Here is a 17,705-nt window from a genome sequence, read left to right on the forward strand (position 1 = left end):
TGGATTGTCTCACACAGATGACACCAAACATTTCATTTCTCCTTCAGGCAGGCACCTGTCCCACCCGGGGAAGCTGTGCTCCCTCCTGACTGAAGGAAGGGTTTTGATCCTGTCCCACCTCACCCTCATAAACCAGATGAGGGTTTTGGCATCAGCCAGATGCAAACATGCAGAGAGGAGAAAAGGAGAAGGAGAGAAAACAAGCGTAATTGGAAAGCTTCAGCTCCAGGAGCTGCAGGTAGTTTACTGCCTATCCAAAAGGATTTATCTCCAAGAATCTCACCAGGGTCTGTCCCGTCTCTAGGGCTAATCAATATTTTAATTAATCACTTGGACGATGAGAAAAGCAGGAGCTAATAAAATTTCTGCCTACGGTCGTGAATGCTGTGGACAGCAGGATTGGAATCCAAATCATTCACAGCAGATTGGAGAAATGGCCTGAAATGGAGAATACTGGGATCTAACATCAAGAGCAAAACAGTGGTGCAGGGGAAGGGGGCTGGGGGGCAAAGTTTGCCCTGTGAGGAAGGGGATGTGGCACCAGCTCGTGCAGAGCAGAAGAGTTTTAAGCTCATATCGTCCCTCTAAATTAAATTGGCATTCAGCAGAATTCACTGGCTGTCCTGTGAGGGGAAGATACGATCCCTTGCACTTGGAGGCATAAAATTATCTCCCCGTGCTGCTGAATTGAGTAAGTTTCCCTGCTTATTGCCAAGTGCATCTCCTCCAGTTGTGCTCTCTCGAAGGTCCAAGCAAACGGAGCAGAGTAAATCAGGAACTATCTCCTGTGTTTAGAGACAGGTTGAGTAATGATTACTCCTGAAATATGGAATTCATCTTCGGGGCTTAATGGGCTTGCAATGGAGCTGTGCAGGAGCTCGTTGCTGAAGGTTCTGAAATGATTGTGCCGAGGGAAGAGCATCCTTTATCCTGCAGATGTGATAAGGGCTGACGCTGCTCCCCGAGCGTATTCCCAGCCTCGCCTCATCTGGTGCTTCCAGGGTGCTGAAGGACAGAAGTGCTTTCACACGGTGCTGATAAAGGCTGACAGAACATTTTAATCCCTCTCCTCTCACTTCTCAAGTTAGAATGTCATTTGCTAAAGAGACCAGAACCTGAGATGTTCCAAGCTGTGCACACTGATACAACTTTCTGAGCAAACACAGGGAAAAAACAACCTTCCCTGGATAAACTTGCTATTGAACTCTTCTTGCTCTTACACCTGCTGTTAAAAAAGGCTTCCCTTTCCACCCTCCCCATGGCCTTTTCCTCCCAGTGCCATGACCTAATTACACACTGGGCACTGACCGTGTCCCAATTGCACTCAAGGAGCCTTGGGGACTCTGTGCTCATCTTTCTTTTCCCCCCCAGTTTCTGATTTCTCGTGACTGCAGGAGTGCTCTGGAGCACGGGCTGGGCACAAATAAAGAGCTATTCCAAAACCTGTGGTCTGGGAGATGGGAAAGCACCTGCAGGAACAACAAATCCAGGTGGATGGGGATGGCATGCTGAGAAATGGAGACACTGTTGATGGTAATCAAACTGGGAACACAGGGGAAAGCTCAATTCCCAGCCTGCCTGATGGGGTACGGCCCCCACAACCCCAAGGCAGGACAGATCTATGCCCAGCCCCAGAGGAAGGAGATGCAGCAGCTTTGCCTGAATCACAAAAGCCAAAATAAGCACGATTTTAAGGCAAAAGACACCAGCAACAGACCCCTTTCCAAAAAATACTTGTTACTGCAAACGAAGAGGAGTCCAAGAAAGAGGGAAAGGCCCAGACATTTTGCAGGCCTTGCATCATTCCTGGGATGATCCTGAGCAGACTGAGGCACACAGGCCTGGGCAGTGGCAGACATGTGGGCGGCAGAGGGGGAGTGGGGGAAATTCAGGAGCGAGGGACTGGAATGCAGCTGGACTAAAAGCGTCACCTTCCTATCCCAAAGGCCTCACATTCAGTCTTGCTGCACTGGTCTCCTACACCTGGAGCAGAAGGGGCACAGCCCTGCCTGTCCCCTCCAGCAGGGAGGTGACACCTCCAGCTGTCCCAGGGCTGAGCTGGAGCTCTCCTGGCCTGAGGATGTTGAAGCACACAATGGTTTCTCTGGACCCTGGTGATAAGACAGGCAAGCCCAAAGCAAATCACAGCTTTCCAGTTTCCAGGGAACTGTAAAAAAAAGCTGTGGTTAACAGCTGGAATGTCGTTCCCTGAAGTCCCAGCTGCGAATTTTCCTGCATTCCTCATTCCTCGGGGGAGCCATTGCAGAAGATGTTCTGGGAACAGAAGATGCAGGAGTGAGCAGTGCCTAAAAAAAGCTGGGAGTCTGTGGCCGGGTGTCTCTGCAGGGAACAACATCCCAACTGGCCAACCCTAATCTCCTGGGCAGCCTCCGCCATCCCAGTGCCACCCCTGCTGTCATCCCCCCTTTTCCTGAGCCAGGAGACATTCCAGGTGCAAGCTGTGCTCAGAGCAGAGAAATGAGCCAGCCACAAGCACCTTCCCTGCCATCCCTCTGGAGGTGCCAGGATGTGATTCTGCTGGCTCGCTGAATCCCCCCAAAGCAGCCATCCACCTGCCTCCACGTGCATCGAGTGTTTTGGCTCCCATAAACACAGCTGGGCCCCAAAGGGATGAAATGTGTGCCTACACACCCATCCGGCTGGCCAAGGCTGAAAGGACACGGCTCTGTCAAGCACAGCAGGCCCTGAGCGCCCTCAGATCCCCCTGGGCTGGGAATCCCAGGAAGCAGCACGTGCCGGCGCTGAGCCGAGTTCCGGAGGGTGACGGAGGCTCTCACACACGCCTCTCATCTCCTCTGGCCGCCACAAACCTGCAGCTTTAATTTAAGAGGCAGCTTTTGAGCCAGAGGACACCACTCGTAGTTGGGGTATGGTCAAATAATGGAAAAGGAGGGAGACATTAGGCAGCAAATGTGCATATTAATAATGAATATGGCAGGAGAAATAATTGAACGCAAGCAAAGGAGGGAGTGAAACAAACAGAGGGAACGTGGAGTGGGAGCATCCACCTCCATCAGCCCCGAACACCGGGAACAGCCAAGAGCTGCTGGAACAGCCCCTGCAGACACGGGGCAGAGCAGCCCCCCCAGGCCACGGGCTCAGCCCTCTCTGCATTTAAACAAAATAAAAATACAGTGGGCTGGTGGGGGAGCACAGAGATAATCCCCATCACAGGACAATCCATGGGGGAAAAAAGCCTGGACCCCTGCCAGAGGGCAGGGATAGGTGGGATATTGGGAAAGAATCCTTCCCTGTGAGGATGGGGGTGCCCAGAGCAGCTGTGCCTGCCCCTGGATCCCTGGAAGCATCCCAGGCCTTGGCAGGGGGTGGAACAAGGTGATATTTATGGCCCTTTCCAACCCAAGGCCGTCTGTGATTCTATTCTATGATTCTAAAAGGCAGGGCCCCTGGAGTGGATGGAGAATTACAGGATCACAGAATCAGAGGATCCCACCTCTCCAGACAACCGGTTCCAGGGTTCGCCCACCCTCATGACAGAAATTCTGCTCTGTTTCTTGAGGGAATCTCCCCTCCCTTTAGCCCCTATCCCTTGTCCTGGCACTCCTAAACCACTCTGTCTCCACTTCCCGTTTTAACTGACTGCAGGAATGACAGCCCCTCACCAGGGCGCTGCTTATGATCCCACGCTGTCCCAGGATGTTCCCTGCTCCCTGCAGAGTGATCGGGGCTCTGCCCCTGTGCTGCTGATCCCAGCGCCCTCCAGCAGAGGCTGGCGAGGTCGGTGGGGACAGGAGCGAGCGCTGCAGGTCGCGTGGCTGTCACAGCAAGGATGGATGGGGCGAGCACCACTGATCCTCTGCAGGGGTATCAATCAAGCCAAGGAGAAATGGGAACCTTCAAGGGGATGCCAGGCAAAGCAGGGGAGAGTGGGAAATAGTACCAATGGCACCGAGGCGGGTGGGGGAGCAGCAGGGGTGCCAGGGGATAGAGGGCAGTTCATGCCCAAAGAGAGCACTGTGACAGGAGAATGCTCTGTCCCCTCTGCTGGCATTTCTTGGTGGCCTCTTGATTCTTTCTTGTACAGAGGCACAAAATGCAAATAAAAGCATGCTGGGCGCAGCCCCTGAGAAGGGGCAGATTTGTAAGGGATGGTCTAAATGTGTGCATGTCTCCTATGAAGGGGAAAATGACCTTTTCCCTCACATAACACAGCCAGAAGTCCAGTGGTCTCCCTTTCCCCTTCCTTCCCCAAATTTCACCTGTGAGCAGCCCTCACCCTGGGTTCAGGGAATGACCAAAGTGCTGTGGCTGCTCAGAACCTCCTCGGGGCTGTGGTTTAGTGCAGACAGAGCTCTGGGGTTTTAATTCTGAGATTAAAAGATGATAATTCCACTTCCATGTTTCTCTTGTACAAAGGGAAGAAGCGAAGTGTAGGATTCCTAATTCCTGGGAGGGGAAAATAGAAAAAGAAGAAGAAATGAGCTGCTTTCTGTTGTGCCCTGTGTGCCTGCTAGTGCTGGCTCATCTGGGAACCACCTCCTTCCCAATCACACAAGAACGTCTCAGCTGCTGCGTTCAGTAACGATTTGGGGCTGCTGCGGGCAGGGATGCTGCACCTGGGGGCACCTGGGATCCAGTTCCCTGCACTTCATCCCCCTCAGACTTCTCCAGACACAGCAATAATAAGTGAACTCAGAGTCCTGAAGCCAGGAATAAATCATGACAGGGGTGACACTTGTAATTGAGAGTTTCTTAATTGCTGTGTTTGATTAAAGAGAGCTGCCGGCTTTCTGCATGAAAGGCAGAGACTCCAGAAACCCAGGGAAGGAAGAAAAGAGGATAAGAAGACGATGGGAACAGAAAAACGCGAGATCAAGGAGAAGAAAGACTTGGGAGAAATCTTGTTGGAGTACCAGAGATAAGGGAGACAAAAATAGAATGAGTGGTTTCACTTGTGACTACATCCATGTTTATTTCTGCCCTTTTGGGGCAGAAATACAGGGATTTGTGCTCTCCTGGTGTGAAATGCAGCAGCTATTTAGCACCACAAAGCGCCAAAGATAAAGGCAGCATATCAAAAAGAACTAAAACCGACTGGGAAATTGCTTTTTTTGTTGTTGTTGAAATAACGCGCCAGGGAAATAGGAAAACCTTTCATTAGAACTTTGGTGGCTGCACTGCCAGGAAGGCCGTGCTCCAAAAAGCCACAAGCTGTACCCTCTGAGTCCCAGGGGTGCCTCCTGCCTCTGCAGCTCCTGCCAAGGTCAGGGAGACATCCCTGGTGCACCTCAGGCCCCTCTGGGATGGGGGTGGTTGTCCCTCTCCAAGCTATCTTCCAGGGGTATTTCTGACCTCTGCAAGGGGAAATCCAAAATGTTCATCTCAGGGAGATGACAAGCACAGAGAAAAGAACAAGAGGAATGGGGAAAGATTCCCTTCTTGGAGGGGCAATTCCTTCCTGGGATGTTATTCCCTCCCATGATGCCTTTTGCCAGCCCAGGTGTGCAAAGCAAGGGGAGCAGAGTGGTTGAAGAGCCCAGAGAGGGTCCAGCTGTAGGAAGAGTACAGTCAGCACAGGATATGTGCACTCTTCTCAGACTTTGCTGTCCTCTTGGCCATAATTTCCTTCATTTCCAAAGGAACTACACAGAACAGGAGCCTGGCTCTGTCCTGCTTGGATGGGTGCGGATAGGAATGGATAGGATGCTTAAAGGCTGCAAGGGTGAGCCTGGTTTACGTAAAGCCTCCATCTTGTGCAGAGTTTTTCCAGCTCAAGTGACTTTTTTGTCTTTGTATGAACTCCTTAGCCCTGACCTCACTGCTCCCAGGTGGAAGTTGGAGGTTTGGTGACACTGCAGGAATAAAACTGCTCCATTTCCTCCTGCTTTGATTGCTGTCCTGGCTGCTGTCTCCAGCCAGCTCTGGGCAAGTCCCATCTGAATGAAAATAGTATCTCTGCTATGGGTTAGTGGAAAGAGAGCAGAAGGAGAAATCCTGGTGCAGCAGAGGTTTGCAGGGAGTTGGTGTTTGGGCACTGGGCCGTGGTGGGGCAGGTCAGCTCTTGCACTGGGGATTTCCACAAGTAAATGCACAAACAATTTCAGCTGGAGCCAAAATCCTCAGGAGACTCCTAGGAGGCTGCCTCCCACTGACTGGTACAGGGGCTTTCAATATATTGTTAGTGCACCACAAAAGCTTCACCTGGGTGGAAATTTGACCCTGAGAAATCTTTGCCTTGAGCAAGAAACAGCCTGAAGAGTGTAAAATTTGGGGCACTTTGTAAACAGCTTTTTTTTTCTTCCCTTTAAGAAACCTTCAAATACATGGTATGGTTTTCATGTCAAACAGCTCCCCAGTAACCTGCAGCACAGACTCATAAAACTTCCAGACTCATTCATTTAGAGAATCATCACCAGCAAAACTGGGGTCTGGTGATTTCTAGAGATTTCTTTTGTGAACAGGGAGTCAAATTGAGCTGCTTCGTTCCTACAACTCCCAATTGCTTCCCACTGATGGGTTTTTTCCCCGGCTCACTTATGTCTGTCTCTCTTTAAGCTTTGACAAATGTGAGGGCTTCTGGCACACACAAATGGTGTATCACACTTTTGGAAAGCTCGAGAGCATCTTCATTTTCTTCCTCTTGTCACACGTCCTCAGCCTTACCTTCTGTGACAGCAGTGTCCCCAGGAATTTCTGGGCTGCCACCACGGCTCCCTGAGCGAGGCTGGCTTTGGAGATCCACTCCTCCGTGATCCTTCTGGGAAACAGCACAACTCCAGAAGCAGCATCCTCCTGGCCTTTCAATATCTAAAGGGGTTTAAGATAAATGGACATTTCAGTAGGTCCTGCAGCGAGAGGACAAGGGGGGAGGGCTGTAAACTAAAAGAGGGAAGATTCACAGCCAATATAAGGGGTTTTTACACTGAGGGTGGGGAGGCCCTGGCACAGGTTGCCCATAGAGGGAATCCAGTTTTATTTGCCCTCTCCAGATGTGCCCAGACCTCTGGGTGATCTCTGCAGGACTGACACAGAGGAGGGGACAGCAACAGAGGCACTGTGCCTCTTCTCCCCTTACAGCCCAAGGCTGCACGGCTGGGTCCAGTTTCAGCACCTCACTTCAAGGACAGCCCAAAGGGCGCTCATGTGACAGCAGTGAGGATAATGAGAGGCCAGGAAAACATGAGCTACTGGGAAGCAATCGGTGTCATTTAATCTGGAGGGAGGACGGGGAGAGGAGACAATAACAGTGATCAATTATGCAAAAGGTCATTGCAAAGGGGGAGCTTCCAGGGGCAGCAGCAGAAGTCATGGCCTGAAATTACAGCAGGGGACAGCCAGGCTGGGACAGCATTTACAGCTACCGGCAGGGCACAGCCCGGGGCTGAGCGGGGAGGAAGGGAGGGGTTTCACTGCACCGACCCTTTGTGGGCACAGTCTGTCGTGAATGAGCAGCTCAGGGTCCCTGAAAGGATCCCCATCAAAGGTATTGGCAAAAGTGGTTTTAATATAAGCTTAAGAAAAATGCAGCTGAACAAAGCTCAGTGGCAAGGTCCGCTATCACTGCCCACAGGTGGAACACACAGAGGAAAATCAAGTTAGAATCGATTTAGAAGGATTTGCCCAGAGGCTGAAGGCACAAAAGGGTAAGACAGACCCCCCTGCTGAGTGGAGCCCCTCACTGCCCAGACTCCCGATGGAGCTGAGCTGTGGCCAGCTCCAGTCTTGGTCTCAGGCTTGGACAGGGATTTCTGTCTGAATGAATTAACTACAGGGAGATAATTAGTGTTAATTCAGAGCCTCAGCAAGGATCTGTTGAGCGCAGAGGGTCTCTCCCCCCTGGGCAAGGAAGGATCTCTTAGTCCTGTGTAAGGAATCTCAAGCCCTGAGAGATGGCCCTGCTCCAGGGGCGATCCCACCACGCAGCCACACTGCAGAGCAGGGAGAGCTCCAGGAAGGCTCCCCAGGCCATCACAGTTTTGGGATAAAGCAGCTGGATTGTGTACAAGCTGCATTCAGTGTAGCATGAGACTCCTGGTACTGACACCTGCCTTTATTCCTTGGTGAATGAGTCCTGGAAAAGCCACTGGATCCATGTGTTATTCACATGCTCCGTGTTCCAAGTTCACGCACCTCGATGCCTGTGGGACCACTCCTGCTTCGGGGGCTTCCTGGAGGAATTCTTGGCTCACACACAGCTGAAGCCTTCACATCCTTTAGAGCCAAACTGGTGCTGGTTTGAGGGGTGCAGTGCACCCATCCCGGTGTGAAACTCAGCTCTCCCGGTCGTTCTCAGCCTTGCTTTTGGCTAATCTGGCCTCACGCCCCCCAGACACCCAAACTGGCCTGTCCCTGTTTGCTGTGAGCAGCCAGGGGCTGAACATCCTGCACTTTGGGGGGACCCCGCTCTGGGGGAGGTGCTCAGGGGAAGAAGCTGCCCTGGAGCCGGGAGGTTCTGTCAGCTGGAAAGTAATTCTGAAATGATTGATCTGCTCCTGCACCCAGGCTGTAAAAGAACAGAGAGATAAATGGGAGAGGCTGCGGGGAAGAGTTATGGGAATGATTCAGGAGCTGGAGAAGCACATGTGAGCGTGAGAGATGAAAGCAGCCCTGGCTGTGGAGATTATGGCAGCAAAGGTTAAGAGGCTGCTGAGCTGCTCCCCGTGCTTCTCAGTGAGGACAGAGAATGCCTGATAGGAGGGGGTCTCAAATGATCCTTGAGCTGGAGTTCAGGAGTTCACAAAGGGTTTGGACAATGCTCCCAGGCCCGGGGCGGGACTGTTGGGGTGTCCTGTGCAGGGCCAGGAGCGGCACTCGCTGCTCCCTGTGGGTCTGTTCCAACCCCAAATATCCTAGGGTTATTTGGAGAAGACCTGGCTGGCACAGGCTGAGGAGAGCCAGCAATTAAGCTAATTGCAGGTTGCACTCCTGGGAAGCCTGTGAGCACTCAGCAACCCCAAGGGAATTCCAGCACTGAGACCTCCCCGTCTCCCTCTTGCTGCTCCAGGGATCCCTCTCAGGGTGCTTTGGGAAAGGACAGCAGCTGGAAGCTACAAGCAATGGAAATGCTCCCTGGAGGAGGGATTTCCTTGAGGAAATCCAAGGGGCTGAAGGGCAGGGAATGGGACAGACAGCAGCGTGTTTTGGGACAGAGCCTCATGCCTGCTTCACCGGTGAGACACCTCTGGCCCCAGCCATGGCCACGGGGCAGGGCGAGGGAGGAGCCTGGGGGGTCCTGGCATGGAGCAGGAGCTTGGACAGAGGACGGAGCTGTGGGAAATGAGGGGTGGGGAAGGCTTTGGGGAATCTGAGCTCCGGGGCAGGACAGAGCTGTGAGGGCTCAGGCAGGAGAGGTGCAGGGTGTCAGCAGCTGCCTTCTGACCCAGCAGAGATCACCAGCTGCTGAGGGACATGCCCCAGGCTCCTGCTTGGCTCTTTCCCCGCTGCCTGCACCACCTCCCTCTTCCTCCTGTTGGAAATTTGGAAATTCCCCAGGCTTGCTCCAACACCACGGATTAAAGAGCCCCACAGCAAAGTCCTGCTGCAAGTTGGATGGAGAGGGGTCACCTGCCCAGCTGGCATCTTTTTGCCAGCGTTCATCGCTCTGCTTCCTTTTTTTTTGCAGCTAACATCTCAGTCTGGAGTCGTCCCAGCCACTCTTTTTCTCCACATCCGAAGCTAAACCAGATGGCCCTGCTGCAAAAGGCACAGCACAACTTTGCTCACAACTTCCTAAGCAGGTTTTGCCTGTGTCTACCACCAATAAAAATAGAGATAAAACTAAAAAAGTCATTAGCAGAGGGTCAGCAAACAGGTTATTGACTTGCTTTATCGCAGCTCCAAAATGCTCCTAAGAATAGAGCACTTTAGATTAATTGGGGGGAAAATGGATTGGCAAGTTGCAATTAAGTTGATGTCATAATTTTGGAAAAAAAAAAAACAAGTGTTCTGCTACAGCTGTAGCTCTCTCCCTGACTTTAATTGGTGTCCCACTCCCAGCTGTCTATATTGATAAAATGCTGCCTCTTAAAAAAAAAAAAAAGTATAATTAGCTTGGTTTAAAAGGTACAAATGCTTTAAAGAAAAAAAAAAGATTAAAACTAAAAACTTCAACACTTTTTTTTAACCTTTTGGAAGTTTGGGGGAATTGTCTCGGCTGTGTGCAAGAGTGATGGAGAAGAGCAGGATGCTTAATTGCACAGCCACTGGAGGAGTCTGACAGTGACCTCAGCCACACCCACTGACACCGAGGATCTCATTAGCAGTGCTGTCATTGAACGTTCTGCAGCCCACTGAGGCACAGGGGGAACTGGGCGAGGCAGGGCAGCCACTGCTGCTGGGAATGAGCATTTCTGCCAGGCAGGAAACCAGGATCCCTGGCGGAAAGAAGCACAGCCCATCCATAACTCCTTCGCATGGATCTTTCTGTGAATGGCCCTGCTGGAGAGGCTTTTTCAGAGAATCACAGGTGGGGGTTTGGGAGGGACCCTAAAGGCCACCTCTGCCGTGGGCAGGGACACCTTCCACTATCCCAGGGTGCCCCGTCTAACCTGGCCTTAAACACCCCCAGGGATGGGGCAGCCACAGTTTCTCTCTGAGAACCCTTTCTCAGTGCCTCAGCACCCTCACAGGGAGGAGTTTTTTCCAGCCTGGATAACTTATGGCTTTCCTGCACCGCTCTGCAGAGGCAGCACCCGGCCAGCACAAACCAATTGAAGGTTCTGATCAAGCAAGTTTCTGACAGCACAATCTCCGTGCTTGTGCCTGGCATTCGCAATCCGTGCTGGCACCAGGACAAGTCTCGGAGGTCCTGAGGGGTCCCTGGGGCTCAGGGGGATGCAGCAATGCTGAGCACAGAGAAACTCGAGGCACTGAGGGGAAAAGGAAGGAGAAACTGAGTTTCTGCCCTCCTAATAATGTCTCTGCTTTATTACAGCCAATAATCCTTCACTGCCTTTAAATTAGAGGAGTGAATTTGGAAGTGTGGACCCTGGTAACTTCAGGCTGGCAAAGTGCAATTCCCTTTGCTTGCCCTGAGCTTTCCCGAGGGCTCTTGCTGAAATTCCCCATCTCACCAATGCCACCACTTCTTTTTGGGTGTTCATACCCTTCAAACCACTCTGCACAGGCTTCAGGTTCTCTTTTGCCATCATTCACTTGAGCTTTTCATATTTAACTCCTTTAATCTTCCACCAATAAATCACTGCCTCCCAAGCCTTCATCATTTTCAATGCTGTTCCAGAACCCCTTCAGGATGCTGACACCCGTCAGGTACTGAGTTAATTAATGGATGGCAGATCTGCACTCCTGGAAAAGAAGCTGGGAAGTGCAAAGGAAGGGGAAGGTCAGGTCTGAGTGTGGGATGGGGCAGCCACTCCTGTCTGCAGAGCAGAAGCTGAGGAGCAAGTGGAAGAGAAGGAGCCCGTGTTCCTCTGGGAAGGGCATGATCCAAGGGAGTACAGGCTCACCCTGCGCACACCCGGATATGGGCTCTCTGGACCCCGTAATCACACTCAGACCTGCGATGCTGAGGGAGCACTGAGATCTTTTTGTGGCAGCAACTAAAATACCACTCAGACTGGAAGCCTGACCAAATTTCCCCTTCAATAACTCATCCGAGGAGTGATTCCCCTTCTCCCATGACACACCCACCTCTTCCTCTTCCAGAAGGAGAGGAGGGAACTCAAAGCAGGGCTGTGCAATGTGGCTGAGGAATGAGTGGGTGTCACCTCTCTTTGCAGGGCCAGGAAAGGGGTGAGGACACTAGAATGGACGCCGCTGAGAGGAAGATTTACTAACCTCCTGTTCCCTTTTTTCTAGCACTCTCAAAGTCACCAATGTGCTTCTGCACCACTTCCAAAAAAGAAGAGTTGCAGGTGCTGATAGCATCTGACTCCTCTGATTTACTGAAAAACTGCTGGGGAAAGGAAGCAGAGATAAAGGAAGCCCATTCATGCTGCTGTCCCATGGGGAGAGGTCCTGTGGAGACACCACCGGACACGGAGCATTCCCACAGAATGTTTCCCAGAGAAGCTGTGGCTGCCCCATTCCTGGAAGAGTTCCAGGCCAGGCTGGATGTGGCTTGGAGCAAGCTGGGACAGCGGGAGGCGTCCCTGCCCATGGCAGGAGTGGCAGTGGATGGACTTTAACGTCACCTCCAACCCACACCCTTCTAGCGTGTTCATTAAGGAAAGTTGCCTGTACTTTGGTGGAGAGCAGCAGGCTGCTGGTGGTTTCATGACTAACAAAATCACATGTAATTGTATAAACCTGTCAGTGCCTCCACATGTCCCTGCAAGATTCCCACTGCCATCCCTAACTGTTTGCCCTCTGAGGAGCATGAGAGGAGAAATGTGTCCATGCAGGTGTTACTGGTATGAATGAAGCTGGTGACCTTGCACCTGACAGCTCTGCAGGCATGGACTCCATCTGCTTTGTGGACTCAAGCTAGTACAGACAATAAACTTGAGAGACAGGGCATGAAGCAGTTATGCTGCTTTCTGATAAAAGGGAGGGGGAAGAAATGTCCTCCAATAACAGCAGCCAAGAGAAAACTCCACAGAGAGGTCAAGGACAGGGCTTTGCAGCAACTGAAGGCATCCACAGAGGCTGAGGAGGTGTGAGCAAGAGTGCAAGGCCAAGGACAGCCAAAAAACCACTTACAGCACACTGGAGAGGGCTGTGGGAGAGCTCTGGGGATTTTTGTTACTCATGAACACTGTGCAAGGACTTTGCCTCCAATGTTTAAGCAGAAAGCAAAGGATATTTAGGAGGACCTCTTGTGCTTGGCTCTGCTTGCTCACCCGTTTTTGCAGCTCACTCTCAGGGCACCAAGTCCAGTGAAATAAAAGGCTCCTGGCTAAGAGAAATCCAGCCTCAGTTATCTGATTTTCAGCAGGAAAATAACCCTAAGGGGATATGACACCCTCAAATGTTGGCTGGGTCAGCAGTGGTGGGATCAGGGCGAGGAGGGTTCTGCTGTAACCAGCCCCTGGTTACACACAAACCGTGTATCCTCACACCCACGCTGAGCAAAGAGCTGGGCTTTGCAAGGCAAGGGTGGCACGTCAGCAGCATGCCTGCTCTCCCATCCATCTTCCCTGCCCTCAGGAAACAAACACCGGAGCAAATATTGCCTCCCTGTCAGACGGGCTGCCGGGCGCTGTGCTCCTGTTTGCCTTATGCTGTTCAAGGAGCCATGTCCCATGACATCAGGGAGAATCTGACACAGAACAAGACAGGCCTGGGGCAACGGGAGGGGGTGTGCTGGGAGGGGATAAGCAGGGGATAAGCTGGAGGGAAGCAAGGAAGGGACAACTATCCATCCTGCAGAGGGCAAGTGCTGCGGCGTGGACGTGGCCCGAGGCAGCTGTTCCCAGAGATTCCCACTTCCACTCGCGCCTCCAGATGCATGAGCCTGCTCTGTCTGCTCATCGGGAGCCTCTGCTCTGAGGGGAATATGGAGGCAGGAGATGCGGCCTCACCTCCTGGGCCTGGTGAGGTCAAGCCTGAGAAGATGTCATTCAGCTGTTTCTCCTCCCCTCTTTCCCGCAGTTTCTCTGCACTGTAAGATCCTCGTGGCAGCTGGTGGCTTCTTCTTTCACTGCAGACTGAACTTTGTGGAAAAATCCAAAGGGAAAGCCTGTTGGCAGCTTTGGGGATGGAAGCTGCCAGCGTGGAGGAGGAGTCTGCATGAGCCCTTGCAGGAGTGGGTGGGCACCCACCCATGCCAGTGCATGCTGTTCCGAGGCTGCACAGCACCTCCACCCCACAGGCGACGCGCGCTTGCTGCTTTAACACCACAGACTTAACGCTTGGCTCCCAAGACCCCTCCCGGTCTCTTGATTTCACAAGGGATCACCCTTTTCCACGAAAAGTGCTTTCTTTTGCTATTGTTTCCCGACTCTGACCCTAGTTTCTCCTTTCTCTGTGAGGAGAGCTCTCTTGGTAGTAGGATCTGCCATGGAAATTCTCCTGCCCTTGCAGGGTCTGAGTGTCCAGGGGGAACTCTTGAGGGCTGACAACTGTGCTGTCCTTGAGCCCATTTTTGGACACCACGCCCCCCAGAAATGTGTCCAAGCCAGAGACACACACTCCTTCCCCCTCTCCCGACAGTGTTTGACCAGGACAAACCCTCCCTGGCTCCTGTCACCGAGGAGAGCAGCAGGTCCTCCAGCGCTCTGCTCTTTGTGTTTGACCAGGACTTGCAAGTGGCTGTGTGACACCTCAGCTCCTTAACCCCTGAGCTGCTGCAGCCAGAGCTGTGTCTCGTGCTGCTTCAGGGGCAGGCTTGGCTCCTGTCCCACGCCGAGCCATGGATTTGTAGGGATGCCTGTTCTCCCCAGGGAAAAGCCAAAAGGCAAGATGAGGACAGAAATGGGGATTGCTCTTGTGCCGGTATCTCGGGTTGTGATATCTGAGTAAATCTCTTCCCTCCTACCCACAGGGTTTGGAGAGAAAGCAGCCAGCTAAACATCCCCTGTGCTCCCCACATCCTGGGGAAGCCTCTCTGCTCCTGGAGTGTCTGCTGGGTGGGGGTGTGGATTCTCCAGAGCCCCTCAGCCAGCACCAGGTACTGGTGTTGAGAGGAGGAACTCGCAGGGGGAGGTTTGCCAGCCCGCAGCCCACCCCTCACCTTGTGTACAACAATCCCCTCACTTCTGCCAAACCTCTCCCAGCTGGATGCCCAGCCTTGGCTGCACTTCCTCCCCAGGGGACGATGCTGCACCTTGCAGGGCACACCTCGGGAATGCAGCATACTCACCCCGGTTTATTAGCACAGGGCTCTTCGGTGCTGTGCTTTGGAGAAGGTGGCTTAATCCTTATCAGCTGAGGAGAATTTCATCAAACAAGCGGCAGTGGGGAAATGGAAATGCAGAGATACATAATTCATGGCGGAGAGGACACATTTAATAGGTGTGCTCAGCGGCAGCCCGGCTCAACACCTTGTTCTCCATGCTGGGGATGATGTCAGGTCACTCAGGATTAGCTCTTTGTTCTCCAAAACTCCATCTGCGCATTCTGAGTTCGGTGCAGGATGAGCTCTGTGCCCGGAGACACTCGCAGCCCCTGCCTGGTGTCAGAGAGAAAAGGGCTTATTTACACATAAATGAGGAAGGCAAATATCCACAACTGATCCCAAGGTGCAAGGTCTTATTGGCAATTTCCTTCCCTACTTTGCAAAGGCCGAGATAACTCTCGGCTTCTCCCTCCCTCCCTCGCCCCGCCAGGGCAGGGGTTTGGGCGCAGGAAATGGCAGGAGCCCGAACCTACGTGCTCCCATCACATGGAACAGCTTTATCTTGGGACTGGGATGTGCACGGAGAACACGGCAGAGCCTCGGGGCTGCCCGTGCCGTGGGTTAAAGGGGCAGACAGGCATTCCCGAGCACTGCACAGGGCACAGCCTGCACAGGAATGTGCCTAATTCCCACCTGGGCTCCCCAGTTCCCTCTCTGGGGTTCCTAATTAACCGCTGCCATTCGGGAAATGCAGAGGTCTCCTTGTCCTCATCACACAGGCGGGACACAGAGGGGGGATCTGGAGATGCGACCTTCACCCGGGAAAGGTGAGCATCACGGGAGAAGTGGACGAGCCCAAGGAAATGGAGCTCCCAGGGAAGGGCTCCCTCCCAATCCCTGCACAGGAAACCCAGCACTGCTTCTTTGGGGCATCTATCCTGCATGAGAAGGCAAACGCTTTTTTATTCCAATGGGGAATACGGGAAGGATGAAAAACCCAGTCTGGCATGCTCCTTCAACTCCCACTCGAAACACCAAAATAACCTTCCGGGTTCTTCCCAACCCGTCCGACGGAGGGGGTTTTCTCCTTCCCCTGCGCAGATTCGAGGCAAAGGCAGATCGATGACAATCCCTGGGGTGGGAAGGGAAGGACCCAGCAGTCCATCACCACAGCACTGCTCCCTGCAGACAGGTTCTCTGCACGGGAAAACAGAGCTTTCTCTTTTCTTCCTTTTCTTTTTCCTTTTCTTTTTCTTCTTTTTTAATCCTTTCCTATTTTTCTTCATATTTTTCTTTTTCTCGTCTTCTTTTTTTCTTTTCTTTTCCTTCTTTTTTCTTTATTCTTTTCCTTCTCTTCACATTTTTTTCTTCCTTTCCTTTTTATCTCTTTTCTTTTTTCTTTTTCTTTTCCTTTTCCTTTTTTCTTTTTCTTTTCTTTCCTTTTCTCTTTCCTTTTCTCTTTCCTTTTCTTTTATCTCTTTTCTCTTTTCTTTTCTTTTTTCTTTTCTTTTCTCTTTTCTTTTCTTTTCTTTTCTTTTTTCTTTTCTTTTCTTTTCTTTTCTTTTCTTTTCTTTTCTTTTCTTTTCTCTTTTCTTTTCTTTTCTTTTCTTTTCTTTTCTTTTCTTTTCTTTTCTTTTCTTTTCTTTTTTCTTTTCTTTTTTCTCTTTCTTTTGCCCTTTCTACTTTTCAACTTTCTTTTTCTCTTTCTTCCCCTCTTTATCTCCAAATGATGTTTAATTCCTCGGGGAGTTTCTGAGACAAGCGGGCAGGACTCCGAGCATCCCCCCGGCGGGCCCTGCTCTTGCTGAGGGCTCGAGAGCCCTCTGCTGTCCACCCATGCCTCCCCTGGACACGGCTCTGGGCCCTGCTGCTCCTCATGGGCTCTGCCCTCCTGTCCACAGGGTCCGGGATGGACGCGGTCAGTGGGATCCTTGTGCCGGGAGAGGCTCACCGGCTCCAGGCAGTGCCCACTAAAAATGGCTTCACGTGGCCCCAGGACAGTCACCAAGTCAGGGGAGGACACTGGTGGCTTTTCTCCCGTCCCCCAAAGCCACCGGGCCCCAGCAGTTGCTGCCCTGCACGTGGTGTTCCGTGTACCTGGTCAGGGCCCACCACACCTGCAGCAGCTCCCTGGGCAGGACCCTCCAAAATCAACACAGGGCTGAGCACAGAGCCACGAAATCATCGCAGGCTGGGCTGGCTGGGGAGCGACCTGGAAGCTCATCCCATTCCGCCCTGCTGTGGGCAGGGACACCTCCACCAGGGCAGGTTCCAAGCCCTGCCCAATCTGTCCCTGGCTGAGTCACTCCCAGCCATCCTGAGGAGCCTCTCTGGGTCACCAGAATCTTCCCGGGCTTGGCAGACATTCTCCTTTGGATGTGGGGACAGCTCCCTCTGGGAGGGAAGAATGCCTCTGTACTCCTCACCTTGCTCCATCCCCCAGCTCTTCCTTGGCTCAGATTCTGCCTCCAATGTCAACACTCGACTCAGGACTCTCCATTTTTCCCTCTGAGAGACAACCTTAGAAATTATAAATTAATAATTAATGCAGTGTTTATCTACAGCATAATAAATGTGTAAAAAATGCTCCTATTACATGGAGAGGTGCTAAATCGGATCATCTACACAATCCCCAGCGCAAAGGTGGTAATACCATTCCAGTGGTCATACAGATCATTTTAGCTCAGGTAAAACACACAAACCCCCACAAGAGCATTCCTGCTGGGGCCCTACCAGTGTTACCACAAGGCCTCAGCCACAGAGGCCATGGCTAGCAGGAGTGCAGGGAAGATTTGGCTGGATTCAATAATTCATACCTGTAGAAAACTGACCTGGATGGGGAAAGGGAGGATTAAACACAAAGTGGTCCCCAGAGCCAAGATTACTCGCTCAGGCTGGCAGCGTTACCTCAGACAGAACGAGGCTTTTCCTGCTTGCTTTATTAGCTGTCTATAAAAGCCTCGTTAGCCCATTCCACTGGTCATCC

At 52.1% G+C, this 17,705-nt stretch overlaps 1 long non-coding RNA gene across 2 annotated transcripts in view; it reads right to left on the bottom strand.

Annotated features, from left to right (window-relative positions):
- LOC125321919 overlaps window positions 1–17,705 on the bottom strand; it is an 85,508-nt gene that overhangs the window by 46,489 nt on the left and 21,314 nt on the right. For both annotated transcript variants that reach the window (XR_007201764.1, XR_007201763.1), the window contains exons 4-6: window positions 17,146–17,239; window positions 14,744–15,052; window positions 6,646–6,789 (exon numbers count right to left, since the gene is read on the bottom strand). This is a non-coding gene — a long non-coding RNA (uncharacterized LOC125321919). The remainder of the gene's footprint in view (window positions 1–6,645; window positions 6,790–14,743; window positions 15,053–17,145; window positions 17,240–17,705) is intronic.

Source organism: Corvus hawaiiensis, chromosome 2 (genome assembly GCF_020740725.1).
Source record: "Corvus hawaiiensis isolate bCorHaw1 chromosome 2, bCorHaw1.pri.cur, whole genome shotgun sequence".
NCBI lineage: Eukaryota > Metazoa > Chordata > Aves > Passeriformes > Corvidae > Corvus > Corvus hawaiiensis.